The sequence below is a fragment of the Periplaneta americana genome, chromosome 13, assembly GCF_040183065.1.
Source record: "Periplaneta americana isolate PAMFEO1 chromosome 13, P.americana_PAMFEO1_priV1, whole genome shotgun sequence".
In the NCBI taxonomy this organism is placed as follows: domain Eukaryota; kingdom Metazoa; phylum Arthropoda; class Insecta; order Blattodea; family Blattidae; genus Periplaneta; species Periplaneta americana.
In genome coordinates this window covers 135515304-135527405 of record NC_091129.1, presented here as the reverse complement: position 1 = coordinate 135527405, position 12102 = coordinate 135515304, and positions in this window count along the sequence as shown.

Sequence of the window (12102 nt, the reverse complement as noted above, 5' to 3'; positions counted from 1 at the left end):
TTTAAATTAAACGGAATTCATAACTAAAAGTATATATAATTATAGATGATTAATTGCTATTAAGAAATATAAAATGCTACCAATAGTTCGGGAATAATTGCTGAACACAAGAATTCAGACAGATGGAATGAGCAGAACTACTTTTTCGGATGCTGAAAAAGTGCATTTATTTCCGTGAAAATCTTAAAATCTTCTTTTTATGCAGCAGCACAATATTTTGTCTTTAAAATCGTATAAATGAGAAAAAAGCAAAAATCGAGAAGGAATCGGTGCGAAAGACTTGGAACAGGTAATTTAGTGATGTAATTGCAGCTAATTGTTGGCTTGTATGTACCAGTAATTGCATTGTATGAAGCAGCTAACAGTGCCGCATGCTACACCTAGCTGATGGGTATCCAGTGGACAGAGTACAGGGAGGGGAACTCCCACTGTGGCAGCATGGAAGTGTGCTCCAGCTAATGGCTGTGTCCCTGCTGCCAGAACATGCGGGCCATTGTTCTTCTCAGCTGGAATACACCCCTTAGTTTGGAGAAGCAAGTAAGCCATGGAGTGTAGTATTGATTTTTATGGGAACATAGTGCAGTCATTGAGTACGATACACGTGTTCTTTTATCTTTATTTTCTCTATATGTTGTATATGAGAAAGTATTGTGGTGCTGCATAAAATCGATTTTGACATTTTCATGAAGTTGCAAGTTTTTAGAATCCCTAAAATCGATAAAATTGGCGTGCAGTCTGTGTATGTAGGCCTATCTTTCCTCCAGTGCTAACTAGATAGTTATTGTTCTTATTATTCATATCCATATTCTTTTATTGCGTCCAACTTATCATATACATAATATGGGACATGTCAGATTTATAACATAATTACAAAATGTATTACAACATGCAAATTATCAACATAAGGTACAAGTAATTTCAAAATTTACAGTTCACATTAATGATAACTTCTCGGGACACTATATGTTACAGTACTAATTGTTTTGTGCATGTAGTTGAGGCCATCTTCGATTATAAAATAAGTATATAATAAATTTTCAGTCTTAAGACATATCAACTTGCAAATGTTTATTTGCTATTTAATAAGATATATGAACGTTTTCGCCGTTTGGGGCATCTTCAGATATAACAAAAACATATAATCTGAACCTATAATAATAATAATAAATTATGCAAATAACAAGAATAAAGAACAATGTATGTATGCAATGCATGAGATTCATGAGCTTTATGTAAAATGTGAAATAATACGGGGTAATTGTTGATATAATCTTTAGATTTGAAATTGAATTGGACGGATATTTTATACATATAGCTCATGTTACAAATAAAATATACAATTATGATTAAAATTTGTCAATAATGTTAAAATTTATAATGATGATTGATAAAATAGATTTTAAGAATAGTCATTAGTTGAGGATTGTCGTAGGGTATATGATAATTTGCGTAGATGATGTTCGTGTGTTATGTATGTATTTCATTGAAAAACGTTCGCTAATGAACTAAATGTTTTATGTCGGAGATTACTATTTCAATTTATTATCTGACTTGATGACATCTTATTGATTATAAATGACTGTTACGTGCAATCAGATTTGTTGAGATATTATTTGAAATGAATGCTCGTTGGTTATGGATGTCGTAGAGTATACAATGATTTTCGTAGTAGATAAATCGTAAGTTAAGTATGAATTTCAATCATTCAAGAAATCATTCGCTTATGAAATGTTGTTTGACGTTGGTGATTACTCTGATTTGATGATATCCTATTGATTATAGCTGTTGCGCATCATCAGATTTATTTGTATGTGTTGGTGATTTTAAGAGAACTCAAACGGCGAAAACGTTCATATATCTTATTAAATAGCAAATAAACATTTGCAAGTTGATATGTCTTAAGATTGAAAAAAAAATTATTATATACTTATTTAATAATTCACTAGGCATATTGAAATATAAAAATGAATTGTAAATTCGACTATAAAGCCTGTCTGAGAGCAGTGGGAAAACGTCTCATCTTGAAGTCAGGACCTTTAAGAGAAAAGTAATTTTTTTTAAGTAGTCAGCTCTTTTACAAGTCAGTTATGACAGTTTCCAATAAATTAATTTACACTGTGGAAGCAGTTTTTAATTAAAACTTTGTAGAGAACTTTCTTAAATGTTTGATAATTTGGTAGGCTGTTATATACTGTACTGGGTAAAAAAGTATCCCTACAATGGATACCGTCTCACTGCAGCATTGCAGGGAATGAAATGGCAGATTCGCTGGCTAAGAAAGGAATGCATATCCTTCAAATTTCTCCCTGCACAATCCCATACTCTAGAGCAGCTGTAAACATCCAACTCAGAGTCAGAGAAGTTTTCCGAGTTAATTTGGAGGATCAGATAAAAGATAAACTTTGGAAGGAAGCTTTATTAACTGCACTCCCAGAATGGCCTAAAAGAACAGCTGTTGCTTTATTCTGTACTGTAACAAAGCATGACTGCTTAGACAGCCATCTTCACCGCTTAGGTATCCTGCCAAGCCCATATTGTATCCTTTACAATACCTTGGAGTTATGACGCTGATCACATCAAAATTTGCCCATCACTAAGCTAGCAGTCTTGTGGACAGATACTGAGAGGCCAGAGAAAAAAATGAAGAATTTCTAAACTATTTACTTTTAAGTTATACTCTTGCAATTGCCTTGTATAGCCTAATCTCTGTTTCGTTTGCTTTTGGCCATTGTAAGGTTAATGGCATTTGTCAATTACCTCTGCATTAATAATAATAATAATAATAATAGGATAAATCCGCACGGACGTGCATAAAGTTTTGGGCTATCACTCCTTACTGTATTCATTTGGAGTCTTTGTCCTCTTTGCGCATACAGAGAAGTGGTACGTATCTTTCGCATTTCCTGTTACACAGTTCGCACACTTACTTACTGGCTTTTAAGGAACCCGGAGGTTCATTGCCCCCTCACATAAGCCCGCCATTGGTCCCTATCCTGAGCAAGATTAATCCAGTCTCTATCATCATATCCCACCTCCCTCAAATCCATTTTAATATTATCTTCCCATCTACATCTCGGTCTCCCCAAAGGTCTTTTTCCCTCCGGCCTCCCAACTAACTTTGCACACACACTTTTTATTTGGATAGTGATAAAACGCTTCCGTGCAGAGTTTATGATGAAAGCCATGTATGGTGGCCCTCGTGATTGCACTGCACATTTATTGGTTTGGACCTGCCTAGTCTCGGTTCGTCATGGCATCTGTCATATAGAACTCCGTCCATATTTCTTCTCTTTTCTTCATTCTTCTCCTCAGTAATGCCGCAGCTTATGGTGTAGATGGCAGTATTAATCTGTACCTCAGTTCCTCTATAAGAAAGTCCTCCTGTGCTAGTGCATAAGCCAGTCGAGATAGTGTCGTTTTTGATACACCCAATATCCTTATAAATATAAATATCTACTGTACTTTTTCTAGTGTATCTAGATCCGTCTTTAAACATAAATATAAATATAAGTATAAATAATAATATTATTATTGTTATTATTATTTTATATATATTTATATTTATACTTAAATATCTGTAACTAAATAGTTAAAAATATAACTTTTGCTTTAAGATTTAACTTCTATTCATAAGAACCCACCCATGGATAATGCATAATAATAAATTGATAGTATATACTTTCTAATGCCAATTGTTTCAAAATAATTCTATTAAATAATTAAGTAAAAAAACAGCGACTCAGTATGGTGCTTATGGCAAGTGATCCAAGTGTACATATTATATATTCCATAATTTTTACTTGGTTATTTAACGACGCTTTATCAACTGCTAGGTTATTTAGCGTCTTAACTTTAATAGCTTTAATTCTGGGTTACCTGGAACATAAAATGATCATGTGTTCTACGAGGTTTATTTTAGCACTTGGTTAAATACTGGTACCAGTGATATTACACGCATTTCGGAAACCACCTGAAGTTCTCATCTTTTCGAAATGTCATCTCACTATCACAGTAGCGGTCGGTGACCAAAATCCTCGGTGAGGCCAGATGCAACTAGTTCAAGTGCCTCCGACAGGAAATGTTTATGATATTAATTATTATTGTTATTATATTAATATCATTATTACTGTATTATTATTTAATATTATAATTATGATTACTATTATTAGTCTATTCTTATTACTATCAATGAAAAATAATAATTTCACTCACCAAATAAGCTGTTATGCTGTGAGTTTCAGTGATTGTTTCAATGTGATGAAGCATCCCATATTATGTGTTGAAATTCCCCTTTCTTTCTTTTCTTTTTATTTTTTTCCTTTGACAGCAACAAACAAGGCCAAGAGAAGTTTATTTTGTATCACATTACCACATAACCATTTATGTTGTCCATACCAGGATGCAATAGAAACTCGCGTTTTAAGATTATGTGTCAGAAAATTTATCAGCGATGTCGTAGGTATCTCGGTAGTCTCTCTCTTTATTTAAAACTTCCTTTCTTTTAGTATTATTTCTTCTCGAAAAAGGACACTCTAACAATGAATTAACTGCACCAGCATTATTTCTCTCATTTGTTTCTGTTTATATTTTCCCGAAATACATAACAACATTGGCCCAGATTCACTACTGTACTACGAAGTACAATAGTAGAACACCCTCGCTTATGTCATAAACCGAGACATAAGGGGAGAGAATCGAGTGGGTTTCTGCCTGCCAATGAGCTGGAATTTTGTTATTTATGGCCTAGTTAGGAAGACAAGTCACCACTGCTATTCCCACCTCACTCTACCCTTGAGGCCGGCCCATGGATGGGAGGAGTGAAACCTGACCAGGCCAGACGAATTGTGCCTCAGCTAGAACGTTTTAAGCCTAAAATCAAAGCCCGCGAAAGAACATGAAATGCATTAAGCCAGACCCGGCACGAACGATTCTGGCCTCAGGAACAAATTTTACAGCAAAACAGGTCTATATACATCACAAGCCAGACCCGTCACGAGTGATCCCGGCCTCAGGAACAAATTTTACTGCAAAACAGTTCTATATACATCAAAGTTTTCAAATGCTTCTACAGCGATATATGCTTCATTCAAATAACTAATACATTATATAAAAACACAAAATTTGATTTCAGTTAAGCCAAGTGACCGAGGCTCGGCCTCACTTGCCTCAGTCAATCAGCTGCCACTGCACTATCATCAATTCCACTAATGCTAGATAACCTCGCAGTTGGTACAACGTCTCTAAACAACCAATTAGCACATTTCTTCTTAAAGTTTTTCTTTGTTGTTTCAGGCAGATTATTAATATTAGGCCTACATATTTTTCAATTAACAAAATCATTTGCTTTTCAAAACATGCAAACATAATTTCACTTGTTTGATGTTCTCTCGCAGTTATTTACAAGGGACAGAGGTATATTTTCCAGCTCATATTTGAAGCAAATTAAAATTCAAGGTGACCCACTTCCATTAAACTGTCTATTCAGTCTGGTTGCTGGATACAGCATCCTGCTGAGTATGGCGCCTGCAACCCAGGGGTTGTACTGTATGCATAATGAAAGGCTTGTTGTGTAGCATACATCGTTATACCCCATGCATAGCTCTGTGCCCTGAAGATATCATAGAGTGCACTTTCATACCACTTGCTACTTTGACTTTGTTTCACCATCTCTGTACTTTTTTCTCTTTAGTTTTTGACGTGAATTATATTTTTAAAACTTTAAGTAATTAATAAACATTACAAAGAATAAATTAATAGAATTTACGATTCTGACATAATTATTTATACGGTAGTCATTTTTTATCCTGTATTGACGAAAACAATTAAATATGATTCTAAGCATGTTGACTTTTTTTTATAGTTTTGTGCTATTAAAGTCTAAGTAACTTCGTAGAAATGTAGTCAGAAGACAGAGCACGTTAATTTTAATAAATATATAGCATACACACAGTTCTTACCATTACCATACTGGTAAGTGGCAAATCGATTAGCATAATCCTTGTGCGGAGATTTCCAGTATAATTCCAGGTTGATGCATTTTTTTGTTCCTTGCAGTTAAAAATCAGCAGAATTTGTGAACAATGAACTTATTTCTAATATATTGAAAGACAGAGAAAATGATCAACTTAACTTCTTTCTGTAACAGTGACGTTATTATGAGCGATATTTATCAAGACTGTCAAACAATTTTTACATTAACATTTGTCGTCATCACAGTTGCCTCCTCTTTCTCCTCATCCTCATTATTATCATCATCATCATCGTCCATCACGAATATAGGCCAGATGTCAGCCTATTTCGGCTGCAACACAGCTGTCAAAAACTTTTTGAGGAATCCTTCCAGTCGTGTTATGTACATTGTTTGGGCGATACTTGTCAAAAATTATTTGAAATGTAAAATTATCTCATAACACATCAGCAATAACATTTTCGTCCCCTGAGAAACTGCAGAAATGATTGCCTAATTGTAAAAATTGGTTGACTTGAAATCAACAGTCCAATTCAGTCAATCCTAATTCAGCACTATCTCCTTCAGTTCACTCTAAGCCTAATTCAGCTCAGCCTAGTCTAGTTCAGTCTAGCCTAGTTGAGTTAATCTCAATCCAGTTTTAGTTCAACCTAATCTAGTTTAGTTCAGATTACCTAGTTCAGTCTAATTAATATTTGAGGAGAAAAATTTGCTCCGGCGCTGGGGATCGAACCCGGGTCCTTGGTTCTACGTACCAAGCACTCTGACCACTGAGCTACGCCGAATTCAATCCACAGCACCGGATCGAACCTTCCTCCTACAGTGTTATTTCCAAGTTGGGCATATACGTTGACGTTTATATTTCAAGTCAACTGCCATTATACAAGGAGCGCACTCAGCTGAGTGACTAATGGCCGGGATTCCGCAGTAAAGTGCACAGCAATCTGTACAGAATAATGCACTGCTAGCTAGACGAATTTACTAAAGATATTATTAATTGGTCCAACAGAATATCTGTTATAGTGACAATTAATATTTGAGGAGAAAAATTCGCTCCAGCACCGGAGATCGAACCCGGGTCCTTGGTTCTACGTACCAAGTGCTCTGACCATTGAACTATTAGTCACTCGGCTGAGTGCGCTCCTGATTCAGTCACCGCAAAAGCCTAAAAACTCATGTAAATGATGTTTGTCTTAGTTAGTTACAATAATATTTGGTTCTCTATTTAATGTATCGTACATATTAATCATTAACAAATGACTGGAAGGTATAGCAAAAAAGGAAATCTATCCTATTTGAGACTCCGAAGGATTTCCAATATGGCGGGATAGGCTGTTCCTTAAATAATTTTCGTGTTCTTTATTAACATTCACCACTGGCGTAACTCAGTCAGCTAAGGCACTTGTCTGCTGATCTAGAGTTGCGCTCAGGCGTGGGTTCGATTCCAGCTTGGTCGCACTGAGTTGCTTGTCTTGCATCTTGATTATAATAATAGTTATATCCATGAGCAGACTTAAGTCCACACCTGTGGAGTAACGGTCAGCGCGTCTGGCTGCGAAACCAGGTGGCCCGGGTTCGAATCCCGGTCGGGGAAAGTTACCTGGTTGAGGTTTTTTCCGGGGTTTTCCCTCAACCCAATACGAGCAAATGCTAGGTAACTTTCGGTGCTGGACCCCGAACTCATTTCACCGGCATTATCACCTTCATTTCATTCAGATGCTAAATAACCTAGATGTTGATACAGCGTCGTAAAATAACCCAATAAATTAAATTAAAATGAGCAGGCTTAAGATAAGATGTGTAATTCCTAAGTTATTGATTGCTGTCAGCTTGTCGGTGATGATAATACATCAATATTATTTTCTTTACTTACTTTATACTGTATTTATAAAGTATACTCGTATTGAAACAATTATATTTTGTGAGGGGGGATAGAAGTTATCCCTGAAAGGGATGTTAATATGAATTTATGAGAGGGGGATAACTTTCCAACAGGGGAAATCCCTCCCATCCTCCTCGTTAATTTGCACTCTACTTGCTATCATAACAAACTTCAACATGACCTGTCAGGAGTTTGGGATCAAGAGACCTGCTTAAAAAATTTACTCTTCTGAGAAATACCAATAATTTAAGTATTAGTTAACTAGAATAAATATTTTAGTGTATAAATGCAATGAGTATTCATGAAAGTATGTAAAAACTTACTTACTTACAAATGGCTTTTAAGGAACCCGAAGGTTCATTGCCGCCCTCACATAAGCCCGCCATCGGTCCCTATCCTGTGCAAGATTAAGCCAGTCTCTATCATCATACCCCACCTCCCTCAAATCCATTTTAATATTATCCTCCCATCTACGTCTCGGCCTCCCTAAAGGTCTTTTTCCCTCCGGTCTCCCAACTAACACTATATGCATTTCTGGATTCGCCCATACGTGCTACATGCCCTGCCCATCTCAAACGTCTGGATTTCAAGTTCCTAATTATGTCAGGTGAAGAATGCAATGCGTGCAGTTCTGTGTTGTGTAACTTTCTCCATTCTCCTGTAACTTCATCCCGCTTAGCCCCAAATATTTTCCTAAGCACCTTATTCTCAAACACCCTTAACCTATGTTCCTCTCTCAGAGTGAGAGTCCAAGTTTCACAGCCATATAGAAGAACCGGTAATATAACTGTTTTATAAATTCTAACTTTCAGATTTTTGGACAGCAGACTGGATGATAAGAGCTTCTCAACCGAATAATAACACGCATTTCCCATATTTATTCTGCGTTTAATTTCCTCCCGAGTGTCATTTATATTTGTTACTGTTGCTCCAAGATATTTGAATTTTTCCACCTCTTCGAAGGATAAATCTCCAATATTTATATTTCCATTTCGTACAATATTCCCGTCACGAGACATAATCATATACTTTGTCTTTTCGGGATTTACTTCCAAACCGATCGCTTTACTTGCTTCAAGTAAAATTTCCGTGTTTTCCCTAACCGTTTGTGTATTTTCTCCTAACATATTCACGTCATCTGCATAGACAAGAAGCTGATGTAGCCCGTTCAATTCCAAACCCTGCCTGTTATCCTGAACTTTCCTAATGGCATATTCTAAAGCGAAGTTAAAAAGTAAAAGTGATAGTGCATCTCCCTGCTTTAGCCCGCAGTGAATTGGAAAAGCATCAGATAGAAACTGACCTATACGGACTCTGCTGTATGTTTCACTGAGACACATTTTAATTAATCGAACTAGTTTCTTGGGAATACCATATTCAATAAGAATATCATATAATACTTCCCTCTTAACCGAGTCATAAGCCTTTTTGAAATCTATGAATAACTGATGTACTGTACCCTTATACTTACTCCCATTTTTTCTCCATTATCTGCCGAATACAAAAAATCTGATCAATAGTCGATCTATTACGCCGAAAACCGCACTGATGATCCCCAATAATTTCATCTACGTACGGAGTTAATCTCCTCAAAAGAATATTGGACAAAATTTTGTACGACGTCAACAAAAGTGATATTCCTCGAAAGTTACCACAGTTGGTTTTGTCCCCCTTTTTAAAAATAGGTACAATTATGGACTCCTTCCATTGTTCTGGTACAATTTCCTTTTCCCAAATAGCAAGTACAAGTTTATAAATTTCGCTATATAATGCACTTCCACCCTCTTGTATTAATTCTGCTGGAATTTGATCGATACCTGGAGACTTGTACTTTTTCAGATTTTCTATCGCAATTTCGACTTCTGAAAGCGTGGGTTCGGGTATAAATGGCTCAGCAGTTTGTATTTCAATTTCGTCCCGATCATTTCTATTTGGCCTATGTACATTTAGTAGTTGCGCAAAATAGTTTTTCCATCTGTTTAGGATTGATGGAGAGTCTGCAAGCAAGTCACCATTCTCATCCTTGATCACGTTTACTCTTGGCTGATATCCGTTCTTAAATTCCTTTATACCCTTATATAAATCTCGAATGTTTTTATTCTTACTATTTGTTTCTACCTCATTCAGTTTTTCCTTCAAATAACCTCTCTTTTTATTCCTAAGTGTACGACTTGCTTCCCGTCTTTCATTGAAATAATTATCTCTCTTCTCCTCAACTGGATCCTGTAAGAATTTCAATTTTGCCTGTTTCCTTCTTTCTACTACCATGCAACAATCTTCATCAAACCACGGTTTCTTTTTCTTAGTTTCATAATAACCTATGCTCTGCTCAGCTGCAATTTTGGTACTATCTCTGATATTTTCCCACACGCTATTAACATCTAATTCTTTCTCAACTTCGTCGGAACTTTCTAAAGTGGCAAACCTATTCGAAATTTCGACCTGATAATTTTGCTTAGCTTCCTCGTCCTTTAATTTCAAAATATTGAATTTAGTAATATTAACTTGTTGCTCTACTCGCTTGGCTACTGATAATCTTTCTCTTAATTCTCCAATCACCAAATAATGGTCAGAATTACAGTCTGCACCCCTGAAAGTTCGAATATCTACTATACTAGTATGTCTCCGTTTATCTATCAAGATGTGATCTATTTGGTTGTGTGTCAATCCATCTGGAGAAGTCCAAGTATATTTATGTATATCCTTATGGGGGAATGTTGTACTTTTGACAATTAAATTTTTCGATGTGGCAAAGTTGACTAATCTAACTCCATTGTCACTACTAATTGCGTGTAGGCTCTCTTTTCCAATAGTTGGTCTAAAAATATCCTCCCGTCCTACTTTAGCGTTGAAATCCCCCAATAAAATTTTCATATGATATCTAGGGAACTGATCAAAAGTATGTTCCAATTCCTCATAGAAGCTATCCTTTATATAGTCGTCTTTCTCTTCTGTAGGGGCGTGAGCATTTATAACTATGATGTCGCACCATCTACCCTTAAGTACTAAATATGATAACCTGTCACTGATAAATTCGACCTTTTTTACTGCTGATTTTATTCTTTTATGAACAAAGAATCCTGTTCCTAATTGGTGATTATTGTTTCCTTCCCCATAATACAACAAGTAATCTCCTATTTGTGATATGCCATTCCCATCTAACCTAACCTCTTGTACTCCTACGAAGTCTATTCTATATCTAGCTAGTTCTTTTGCTACTAATGTTACCCCTCCTGTTCTATAAAGACTAGTTACGTTCCAAGTGCCAAATCTGAAAACCTTATTCCTTTGCTGTGGTCGTGCCAGAGAATCAGTCCTATTCCGAGGCTTACTGTAGGAATTCGTAACAAGCTGTTTTTTACGGTGATGGGTTGTTAGCCCTTCGCCCAACCCCCAAGCTGGAGGACCACCCCTTATCGGCTGTCCACGACTGCTTATTCAATATATTCGCAGCTACCCTCCATATCTGGAGGCCGTAATATCAATAAATAGTAAACTAATAGAAATGTCAAAAGTAGTATTTTTATATGTCGATATCTGTCCTCGGAAATAGTGAAAAATGTCTTGCAACCTTACCTTAGAAATTTTTTTGCAATAATTCGTCATTTCTTCATTCCACTAGATGAGATATTTGGGATCTTAGAAAGACATTACTAAAAGGTTATTGAAACCCCTATACCTTAAGGTATTTCACAAATTTGGAACACTAGTACATCTTGGAGTCAGTGGCGGCTCGCAACCTCAAAAGTTGGTGAAGCTCTTTTATTAAGGAACATGATGTACGACTTACCTATTTTTTGTAGATTAAGTTGATTCGTCTGTTTCTACGGAAGGAGAATTGTCACTGTTGTCGTCATGAACTGGCTGCTTCTCAATCATATCATGTAGCAGTGGCAAGAGCATTAGAAGGAAAAATATTTGAATACTGAAGAAATTTTGAAGTATTGGCAAAAGAGTAAAACTGAAGCTGTTCAATGTCTTGGTATCTAGTGTTAACTTGCATAAAAATGACGTCACGTATTTCAAAAATAATTGTTTGTACTTCTGAAAAAGTTCACCTTCTGACAGCTTAACATATTTCCGCCCTGAAAATTCACTCCTTTCTTTAGCCTTTTGAAAAAAAAAAAAAAAAAAACTGACAAAAACTTCATCTGTTTTCACAAAATCCATCCGAGTTCCATGCCGATTTTTTTATTCCAACTAACAAACAGGGCCAACAAAACAATTTTTCCAAATAAGAACTACCGCACAG